At 36.4% G+C, this 10,806-nt stretch overlaps 1 pseudogene; it reads right to left on the bottom strand.

The window, feature by feature from the left end:
* Positions 1–1,926: 1,926 nt before the first annotated feature.
* LOC130844450 (elongation factor 1-alpha 1-like) lies at positions 1,927–3,330 on the bottom strand (annotated as a pseudogene).
* Positions 3,331–10,806: the final 7,476 nt, after the last annotated feature.

The raw sequence follows: 10,806 nt of genomic DNA, 5'->3' as shown, positions 1-10,806 counted from the left end.
GAAAATATATACTTGGAAATAAACTCTCAATAAATGTCAAGGAACTAATATTACATGAATTATGTTCTCTGGCCATAATAAAATTATTTTAGAAGTAAATGACAAAAATATAATCAGAAGTTCCCATATGTTTTGAAATTAAGAAGCATACAACAAAATAACCATGTCTAAGAATACACTGAAAGAGAAATTTGATAATTTTTGAACTAAATGATGAAAAAGTATTATCAAAATCTGCAGAATGCAGCTAAACTAGTATTATGTAAATTTTATAGTCATGTGTCTATATTCAGAGGGAAAAAAAGGCTGAAAATTAATGAGCCTCCATCCATCTAAAACTGTTAAAAAGAAAGAAAAGGAAAATAAATAATAAAAGAACAGGAAATGAAATCATAAAAACAATAAGTTCATAAAATAGAAAAAGTACATAATAAAATGAACAACAAAGGTTAAAATTTTGTTCTTTGACAAGACTAACAAATTGACAACTCCCTAGCAAGATTAATGAACATTTTTTTAAAAAAATCACAAAAAGCCAATTTTTGGAAAGTAAGGGACATCATTAAAGATACTATAATAATAGGAAAAACAGAAAATATGAATAATTATATGCTAGTAAATTTTTAGTTTGGATGACATGGATAAATTCTTAGGAAAGGATTACCCACCAAAAGGAACAGGGAACTTGAATAGTCCTATATTCATTAAAAACAGAATTGAACAGAGTTGAGAGTTTCCACAAAAATTAGCAGAGAAGATATATAGATGGCAAATAAGCACATGAAAAATGCTCAGGATCACTAGTCACTGGGCAAATGAAAATTAAAACCACAACTACTAATATAGGTAAAAATTTTAAAGGAAAAAAAAATCCCCAAAATGACAAACGTTGACAAGGACGTAGAACAACAGGAACTCTCATACACTGCTGGTGTGGATGCAAAATGGTACATCCACTTTGGAAAAGAGTTTGCTAGTTTCTTATGAAGTTATACATGCACTGTAGGAGTCGAACTTTTTGTTGTTGTTCTTCTGATGTTTGATAGCTTTTAAGCCTAACACCTCTCTCCTCCCCTCTGTCCACATCTGAGCAAGAAGACAAGACCTCAGCTCAGGTGCTCTCTCCCTTGATTATGGGAGGCTTAAACCACAAAAGCCCCTGCCCATGCTTGGAACTCTCACCCTTGCCGCACCCAACAACCACCATAAAAACTCCAAGCTTGGCTCCTTTCCTTCGTCTTTCAAGCCATTTTTAGAATGGCTTCGTAGCTATCCTGCTCTCCCCAGGAAACCTCATAATGTACTCAGTCTTTCCTTGGTGTATGGGTGGCATTATCAGTCTCGACATCCAAAGCAAACTTGGCAAATATACCTTTGCAGGGTGACCACCATATCCACCCAAAGGCTTGAGCAAGGATGTTTATAGAAACTTTACTGATAATAGAGACTAGGAACAACCCAAATGTGTATCAACTGGGGAGTGGATAAACAAATTGTGGTTCATCTACACAGTGGAATACTACTGAACAATAAAAAGGAACAAAATTCTGATACACGCAAGCATGAATGAATCTTAAAAGTATTATGCTAAGTGAAAGAAGCCAGTCACAAAGGCTACATATCTATGATCCCACGTGTAGGACATTATTGAAAACACAAAACTATAGGAACAGAAACGAAATCAGTGGTTTCTTGAGTCTGAGGGCAAGGAGAGGGGATCAAATACATGGTGGCATGAGGGAACCTTATGGGTTGAAAACAAATGGTCCACAAAACATTCTCTTTTCCTTCTGAAGGCTTTACAATGCATTGTTATCATTAACCAGTCTTTTACTATTAAACTTAAATGGCCAATTGAGACAAACAGTTCTGGGACCATTCTTTCACCTCTGATTAAGACTGAAGTAGCAGTATTGAGGGTAATATTCATTTAGCCTTCTGACCTTTCTGGGCACAACTGGTGACCTTGCCAGCTCCAGCTGCCTTCTTGTCCGCTTCTTTGATGACACACACAGCAATCGTCTGTCTCATGTTACAAACAACAAAACAGCCTGGGGGCGGGGAATAGTCAGAGAAGCTCTCAACACACATGGGCTTGCCAGGAACCATATCAACAATGACAGCGTCACCACATTTCAAGAATTTGGGGCTATCTTCCAACTTTTCTCCAGATCAATGATCTATCTTCTCCTTCAGCTTGGCAAACCTGCAAGCAATGTGAGCTGCGTGGCAAGCCAGCACAGATGCATATCCAGCACTGATTTGACCTGGATCGTTTAGGATAATCACCTGAGCTGCCTTCATTGGCGGGTCATTTTTGGTGTCATCAGCCGCACCACCATGATGAACATCTTTAACAGACATCTCCTTGGCATTGAAATCCACACTGTCCCCGGGAAGAGCTTCACTCAAATCTTCATGGTGCATTTCAACAGACTTGACTTTAGTTGTTATTTTGATTGGAGCAAAGGTGACCACCGTTGCCAGATTTGAGAACACCAGTCTCCACTCAGCCTGCAGGAACGGTATCAATACCACCAATTTTGTAGACATCCTGGAGGGGCAGAAGCAAGGGCTTGTCTGTTGGACGAGTTGGTGACAGTGCAATCCAGAGCTTTAAGCAGTGTGGTTCCACTGGTATTGCCATCTTTACATGTGAGTGTCTATCCTTTGAACTAAGGCATGTTAGCATTTGTCTCCAGCATCCTGTCACCATTCCAACCAGAAATTAGGACAAATGCTGCTGTATCAGGATTGTAGCCAGTTTTCTTTATGTAGGTGCTGACATCTTTAATGATTTCCTCATATCTCTTCTGGTTGTAGGGTGGCTCAGTGGAAGCCCATTTTGTTAACACCAACAATTAATTGTTTCTCACTCAGTGTGTAAGCCAGAAGTGCATGCTCATGGGTCTGCGCATTCTTGGAGATACTTGCTTCAACTTCACCATCACCAGCAGCAACTATCAGGACAGCACACTCAGCCTGAGATGTGCCTGTAATCATGCTTTTCATAAAGTCTCTGTGTCCTGGGACGTCAGTGGTGGTCACGTAACACTTGCTGGTCTCAAATTTCCACAGGGAAATATCAATAGTAACACCATGCTCACATTCAGCTTTCAGTTTATCCAAGTCCCAGGAATACGTGAAGGAGCACTTCTCTATCTCAGCAGCCTCCTTCTCAAATTTTCTGATAGTTCTTTTGTCAATCCCACATTTGTAGATCAGATGGCCAGTAGCAGTAGACTTGCCCAAATCTATGTGCCCAATGATGATGATGTTGGTATGTCTTTCTCTTTCCCATTTTAGTTTAGGTTTATCAGTGGTTTTCATGACACCGGTGCAAAATTATTGTGAAAGTCCAATAATATAGTTTAAAAATAGACAATATATCATAGTCAAGACAAATTTATCCTAAGAACATAAGGTTGGTATAAGATTAGAAAATCTATCAATGTAAGTCACCACTTTAATGGATAAAAGGATAAAAATCATATGACCTCAAAAGATCCAGAAAAATGACTTATTAGAATTCATATCCATTTATGTTGATAGAAAGTCTTAGCAAACAAGAAATAAAAGGTAACTGTTAATTTTATAAATGTTCCTATAAAAAAGCTACCACAAAGCATCCTTACTGATGCAACATTGAAATCTTCCCCTTTGCAACCAGGAACAAAACAATCCACTATTACTTCTGTTGTTTAACATTTTTATTGGAAAACTGAGCCTGAGCAATAAGGTAAATAAAAATAAATGCATAGTGATTGGACAAATGAAAGAACAGTATATCCTTTTTGGAAATAAGATGACAATGTATGTACTAAATTCAAAATGAGCTTACAATAAACTACAACATTGATAAGATATTTTAGCAACTTTGCTGGATAAAAAAATGAAAAGATAAAAGTCTGTGTTTCTACATACCAGCAATTTAAAAAATAAAATAGATATTAATTATAATGGAATAACAAAGTTAAAAGTACCTGGAAATAAGTGTACCAAAGTGTGTACAATCTTTTCAGGTAAAATTATAAATCTTTACTTAGATCTATTAAAGAAGACCTAAGTAAATACAGAATTTGTTTTGTTTTTGATCGAAAGGCTCAATGGTGAAGATAAATAACTATATTTAATGTAATCCCAACAAAATCTCAACATACTTTTTCTCTGGAACTTGACAATCTGATTCTAAAATTTATATGCCAATACAAAGAGCTAAGACCGGAGTGATGTCAGCACAATGGCTGAATAAGATATCTCTTACACATACCCCCTCCCACAACAAAAACTTGACATCCATTCATGGACGAAAGTACCCTTGTTGTTGCTGTGGGATCCAGCACCATATGCAAAGGACCTGAGAGGAGTCTTGCTCACTGTGGTCTCAGGTAACAGGAGTACAGAACTCAGAACCACCTATGGATCTTGCAGTGGCCCATAAACTGGCTCCAGCTCCATCTTGGCCATAATACAGAAGGCCTCGGAGAACCCTAATGACCTTGCAGAGGTCCAGGAGTCCAATGGAGAAGTTGTAGCACACCATTGGAGCAAGAGAAATCTGAGACTGGGTGCATCGGAGAGAGTAAGAGGAACCAATTGATTTTACTCACATAAACCTTCTCCCAAGACAGCACAGCTCAGTTTCAAGACAGATTTTCTCAGCCCATGATTTCTTCTATGGGGAAAGTGGGAGCATATGAGTGAGCACCTGGCTTCTCCAGCTATGCAGGATGCTGCTAAAGAGGTCCATTTCTCTCTGGCCCCATTCAGGGTACTGAATAGTGAGCTGCATAACTTGGGGGCTAGTAGAGGAAAACTGGACTTTCAGTGGGCATTAAAGGGATGTAGATCCTATTAACTGCATTGTGAACTCCAGCAAGAAACCTGCCCTGAGCCACTGAGAATGCCTTGCCCATGGATCCCCCAGACTGGCCCACAAGTATCCCCAGCACACCATGCATCTCACCCATACCCTGTGGCTTGCTCCCTGTGTGAGCTTCCAATGGCAACAAGCAAACTTTGACAGGCAGCTGGTAAGCATGTGCAGAAAGCCAGCCCAAATCTGTGGGCAAGGGAGAGATCACAAATTAGAGCTTTAGCACTGCTTTTGGGAAACAAAAGAGAAGCCATCAACACCCAGCCTGGTGTGTTGCAGGATCAAAGGAAGTCACCCAAGTTGAGAATTCTGCCACAATGAGGGAGCAAGAAGTGCAGAGCAGCTATATCCTAGAAGGTCTGAGAAAACCTCAGTACACTAGCAGGGCTGATGGAAGTTATTTATCTTCCAAAGTCAAACAATAAAGACTGGAGGCATGGCTGCTACTTTAAATGTGAAGACAGTAATACAAGACTTCAAGGAACATGAAAAATCAAAGAAACATGATATCAACAAAGGATCAAAATAATCTTCCAGTGACTGACTCTAAAAATGTGGAGATCTGTAACTTACCTTATAAATAATTTTAAATAGCTGTTTTCAGGAAGCTCTATGAGCTACAAGAAAACACAGAAAGACAATTCAGTGAAATCAAGAAAACAACATGAACAAAACGAGAAGTTTAACAAAGAGCTAGAAATCAATTTTTTTTAAAATTCTGGGGCTAAAGAATACAATAAATGAAATGAAACATGAAATTGAGAACACTGACAACAAAATAGATCAAGCAGAAGAAAGAATCTGATTTGTGAAGGAGAAGACAGGATCTTTGAAATTATTCAATCAGAGGAGAACAAGTAAAAGTAAAAGATAAAAAAGAGTGAAGAAAGCACACATGAATTATAGGATACCATCAGGAGAAGCATCTGAGCATTACTGGAATCCCAGAAGGAGAAGAGAAGGAGAAAGGGTCAGCATGCTTATTTAAAAATATAATGGCTGAAAACTTCCCAAATCTTGGGAAGAGATTTGGCCATTCAAGTCCATGAATATCATAGGTCCCCAAACAAATTCAACTCAAAAAGGTCTCCAAACACATTAAAATAAAACTGTCAAAAATCAAAGACAAAGAGAATTTTAACAGAAGAAAGAGAAAAGAAGTGTATCACCTACAAAGGAACTCCTATAAAGCTACTAGCAGATTTTTCAGAAGCCTACAGGCCAGTAAAGAGTAGGACAGTATATTCAAAGCATTGAAAGAAAAAAACCTACCAATCAACACTACTTTATACAGCAAAATTATCCTTCAGATATGAAGGATAAAGATGTTCCCAAACAAGAGCTAAGTGAGTTCATCACCACTAGACCTGCCTTACAAGAAATACTAAAAGGAGTTCTTCAAGCTGAAATGAAAGGATGTTAGTGAATAATAAGAAAACATAGGAATATATGAACACGCTGGTAAAAATAAGAGTATAGTCAAATACAGAATACTCTAATACTGTATTATGGTAATGTGTTAACAACCACTTAAATCTAGTATAATGGTTAAAGGATAAGAATATTAAAAGTAACTAGAGGGACTTCCCTGGTGGTGCAGTGGGTAAGACTCCATGCTCCCAGTGCAGAGGGCCTGGGTGCGATCCCTGGTCGGGGAACTAGATGCTGCATGCATGCCGCAACTAAGAGTTCACATGCCGTAACTAAAGATCCTGCACATTGCAACAAATATCCCGCATATTGCAACTAAAAAAAAGATCCCACATGCTGAAACTGAGACCTGGTGCAGCCAAATAAATAAATATTTTTTAAAATAAATAAAAATAACTATAACTACAACAATTTGTTAATGAATACACAATATAAAAATGGGTAAATTGTGACATCAAAAACAAAAGAGGGGAAATAAAAGGTAGAGTTTTTCTATGTGCTTGAACTTAAGTTGTTACCAGCTGAAAGTATATTGTTACATCTATAAGATGTTTTATGTAGGCCTTCATGATAACCACAAAGCAAATACCTGCAGAGATATACATAAGCTAAAGAGAAGAAAATCAAAGCTTATGCAGGACTTCCCTGGTTGTCCAGGGGTTAAGAATCTGCCTTCCAATGCAGGGGACGTGGGTTCCATCCCTGGTCAGGGAACTAAGATCCCACATGCCATGGGACAACTAAGCCTGTGCACCACAACTACTGAGCCCATGCTCCTCAACAAGAGAGAGAAAACCTGCATGCCACAACTAGAGAGAAGCCCATGCACCACAGCCAAGAGCCCACGCACTGCAACAGAAGATCCTGCACACCACAACAAAGATCCTGCATGCTGCAACTAAGACCCAGTGCAGCCAAAAATAATATATATATATATATATATATATATATATATATATATATATATATATAAATAAGTAAATAAATAAATTTGGAACAAAAATCATATGCTATGGAAAATCATCAGTTCACAAAAGAAGACAGCAAGAGAAGAAGAAAAGAACAAGGGAACTACAAATCAGCCAGAGAAAGTTAATAACATGGCATTAGTAAGTCCTTAGCTACCAACAATTACTCTAAATGTAAATGGATTAAATTATCCAATCAAAGGCATAGAGTGTCCAAGTGGATGTAAAAAGAAGACCCAACTCTATGCTACTGCCAGAGACTCACTTCAGCTTTAAGGATATATAGATTTCAAGTGAGGAAAGGAAAAAAGTATTTCAGGTCAATAGAAATTAAAAAAAGCAACAGTAGCTATACTTATGTCAGACAAAATACTCTTTCACTCAAAAGCTGTAACAAGAGACAAAGAAGGACATTATATAATAATGAAGGCATCAGTTCATCAAGAAAATATAACAATTGTAAATGTATGCACCCAGTACTGGAGCACCCAAATGAATTAAGTAAATCCTAACAGATCTGAAGTGAGAAATAGACAATAATATAATAATATTAGGAGAATTCAGTACCCTACTTTCTACGAAGAATTCATGATCCAGGCAGAGAATCAATAAAGAAACATTGGACTTGACCTATACTTTAGACTAAGTGGAAGGAACAGACATATACAGAGCATTCCATCCAATAGCAGCAGGATATGCTTTCTCCCAAATGCCCATGGAATATTCTCCAGGATATATCATATGTTAAGTCACAAATCAAATCTTGGCAAATTCAAGACTGAAATCAAACCAGTTATCTTTTCTAGCCACAGTGGTATGAAACTAGAAATCAATAACAGAAGGAAAACTAGAAAATCACAAATATGTGGAAATGAAAAAACATAATAATGAACAACCAGTGGATCAAAGACAAAGTCAAAAGGAGCATGAAAATGTATCTTGAAACAAATGAGAATGGAAACAGCATACCAAAACTTGTGGGATACAGCATAAGTAGTTCTAAGAGTGAGATTTATGAGGTTATGGTTTACACTTACATTAAGAAAAAAGAAATAGCTCAAACAACCCAACTTTACACCTCAAGGACCTGGAAAAAGAACAAACCAGCCCAAAGTTAGCAGAAGGAAGGAAATAACAGAGGTCGGAGCAAAGATAAATGAAATAGAGAGCAAGAAAATAATACAAAAAATTAATAAAATTAAGAGGTGATTTTTAAAGATAAAATTTACAAACCTTTAACTAGATTAAAAAATTTCAAGGAAAGGACAACTTTTTAAATAAATAGTGCAAGGATAATCAGGTATCCTTATAGAAGAAAAACTGTATTCCTTCCTCAAACCATAGGCAAGAATTAATTCCATGACATGTGTGAAGTAAACTATAAAACATTTAGAAGAGGGAACATATAGAGTAATATAATTTTATTTTATTTTTTTCACTTTGTGGTATGATTGCTTAAATCAGTAATAAAATAACTACCCATAAAGAACAGATTTATAATTTAACTACATTAAAATATAAAAGTTCTGTACATTAAAACACTTTAAAAATTGAAAAGATAAAGTAAGGAGTGTCAGAAAATATTTTCTAAGGATATAAACAACAAAAGATTAAAATGTATATACATATATATTCTAAATTTAAACATACAATTTTAAAGCTCTGATTCAATAAGAAGGCAGGCAACGAATAGAAAATAGGTGGTACTTCATAATAGAAGAAATAAAAATAGCCAAAATGATATGAAAATTTACTTAAAATCATTATTATTCAAGGAAGTCCATATTAAACCATGGGGAGATACCACTCTATCCCCTCAGAGTGGCAAACATTCAAAACCTTTAGAGTTATGAGTGTTGTTGAGGATATGTCACAACAAGAACTCATTCAGCATTGGAGGCAGTGCATATTAATCCATCCCTTTGGAAAACAAGTTGTTATTAAATGGTAGAGTGGTGATATCCATATCATTACTCCCAGGAATATATAACTTTGAGAAGCTCTTGCACGTGAGAACCATGACAATATGAACAAGATTGGTCATGAAAGAAAGCAGAGTAGTCCCAAATTAGAAAACACCCCAAGTATTCATAGTAGTAGAATGGATAAATATACTGCAGTAGAGTCATACAGCAGAAATGTTCTACAGCAATGCAAATAAACTACAGTTACGTGTAACAACACTGATGAATGTTACAAAAGGTTGAATAGAAGAAGCAAGACATAAAAAAGTAAATCTATGATTCCAGAGGTTCCATTTTCTGAGATATAGTTGACAGAGTATTTATTTATAAAATTGTATTTATTGAGATATAGTTGACATACAATAAGCTGCATATATTTAAAGTGTACAATTTGATATTTTTTTCTTATTAGTAATGTATATATGGCAATCCCAATCCCCCAATTCATCCTGCCCCAACCCACCCCCCTGCTTTCCCCCCTTGCTGTCCATATGTTGGCTCTCTACATCTGTGTCTCTATTTCTGCCTTGCAAACCAGTTGATCTGTACCATTTTTCTAGATTCTGCATATATGCGTTAATATATATTTGTTTTTCTCTTTCTGACTTACTTCAGTCTGTATGACAGTCTCTATGTCCATCCATGTCGCTACAAATGTCCCAATTTCATTCATTTTTATGGCTGAGTAATATTCCATTATATATATGTACCACATTTTCTTTATCCATTCATCTGTTGATGGACATTTAGGTTGCTTCCATGACCTGGCTATTGTAAATAGTGCTGCAATGAACATTTAGTGCATGTATCTTTTTGAATTATGGTTTTCTCTGGGATTTAATCCCAGTAATGGGATTGTTGGGTCATATGGTAATTCCATTTTTAGTTTTTTAAGGAACCTCCATACTGTTCTCCATAGTGGCTGTATCAATTTACATTTCCACCAACAGTGCAAGAGGGTTCCCTTTTCTCCACATGCTCTCCAGCATTTATGGTTTGTAGATTTTCTGATGATGCCCATTCTAACTGGTGTCAGGTGATACCTCACTGTAGTTTGATTTGCATTTCTCTAATAATTAGTGATGTTGAGCTGCTTTTCATGTGCCTCTTGGCTACCTGTATGTCTTCTTTGGAGAAATGCCTATTTAGGTCTTTAGCCCATCTTTTGGTTGGCTTGTTTGTTTGTTTGATATTGAGCTGAATGAACTGTTTATGTATTTTGGAGATTAATCCTTTGCCTGTTGATTTGTTTGCAAATATTTTCTCCCATTCTGAGGATTGTCTTTTCATCTTGTTTGTAGTTTCCTTTGCTGTGTAAAAGCTTTTAAGTTTCATTAGGTCCCACTTGTTTATTTTTATTTTTATTTCCATTACTCTAGGAGGTGGAAAGATCTTGCTGAGTGTTCTTCCTATGTTTTCCTCTAAGAGTTTTTATAAACTCTTACATTTAGGTCTTACATTTAGGTCTTTAATCCATTTTGAGTTTACTTTTGTGTATGGTGTTAGGGCATAGATTCCATTTATATGCAGCTCAGAAATAAGCAAAACTAAAATGTATTGTTTAGAG

Source organism: Hippopotamus amphibius, chromosome 2, assembly GCF_030028045.1.
Source record: "Hippopotamus amphibius kiboko isolate mHipAmp2 chromosome 2, mHipAmp2.hap2, whole genome shotgun sequence".
NCBI lineage: Eukaryota > Metazoa > Chordata > Mammalia > Artiodactyla > Hippopotamidae > Hippopotamus > Hippopotamus amphibius.
This window is presented reverse-complemented; position numbering and strand designations above follow the sequence as displayed.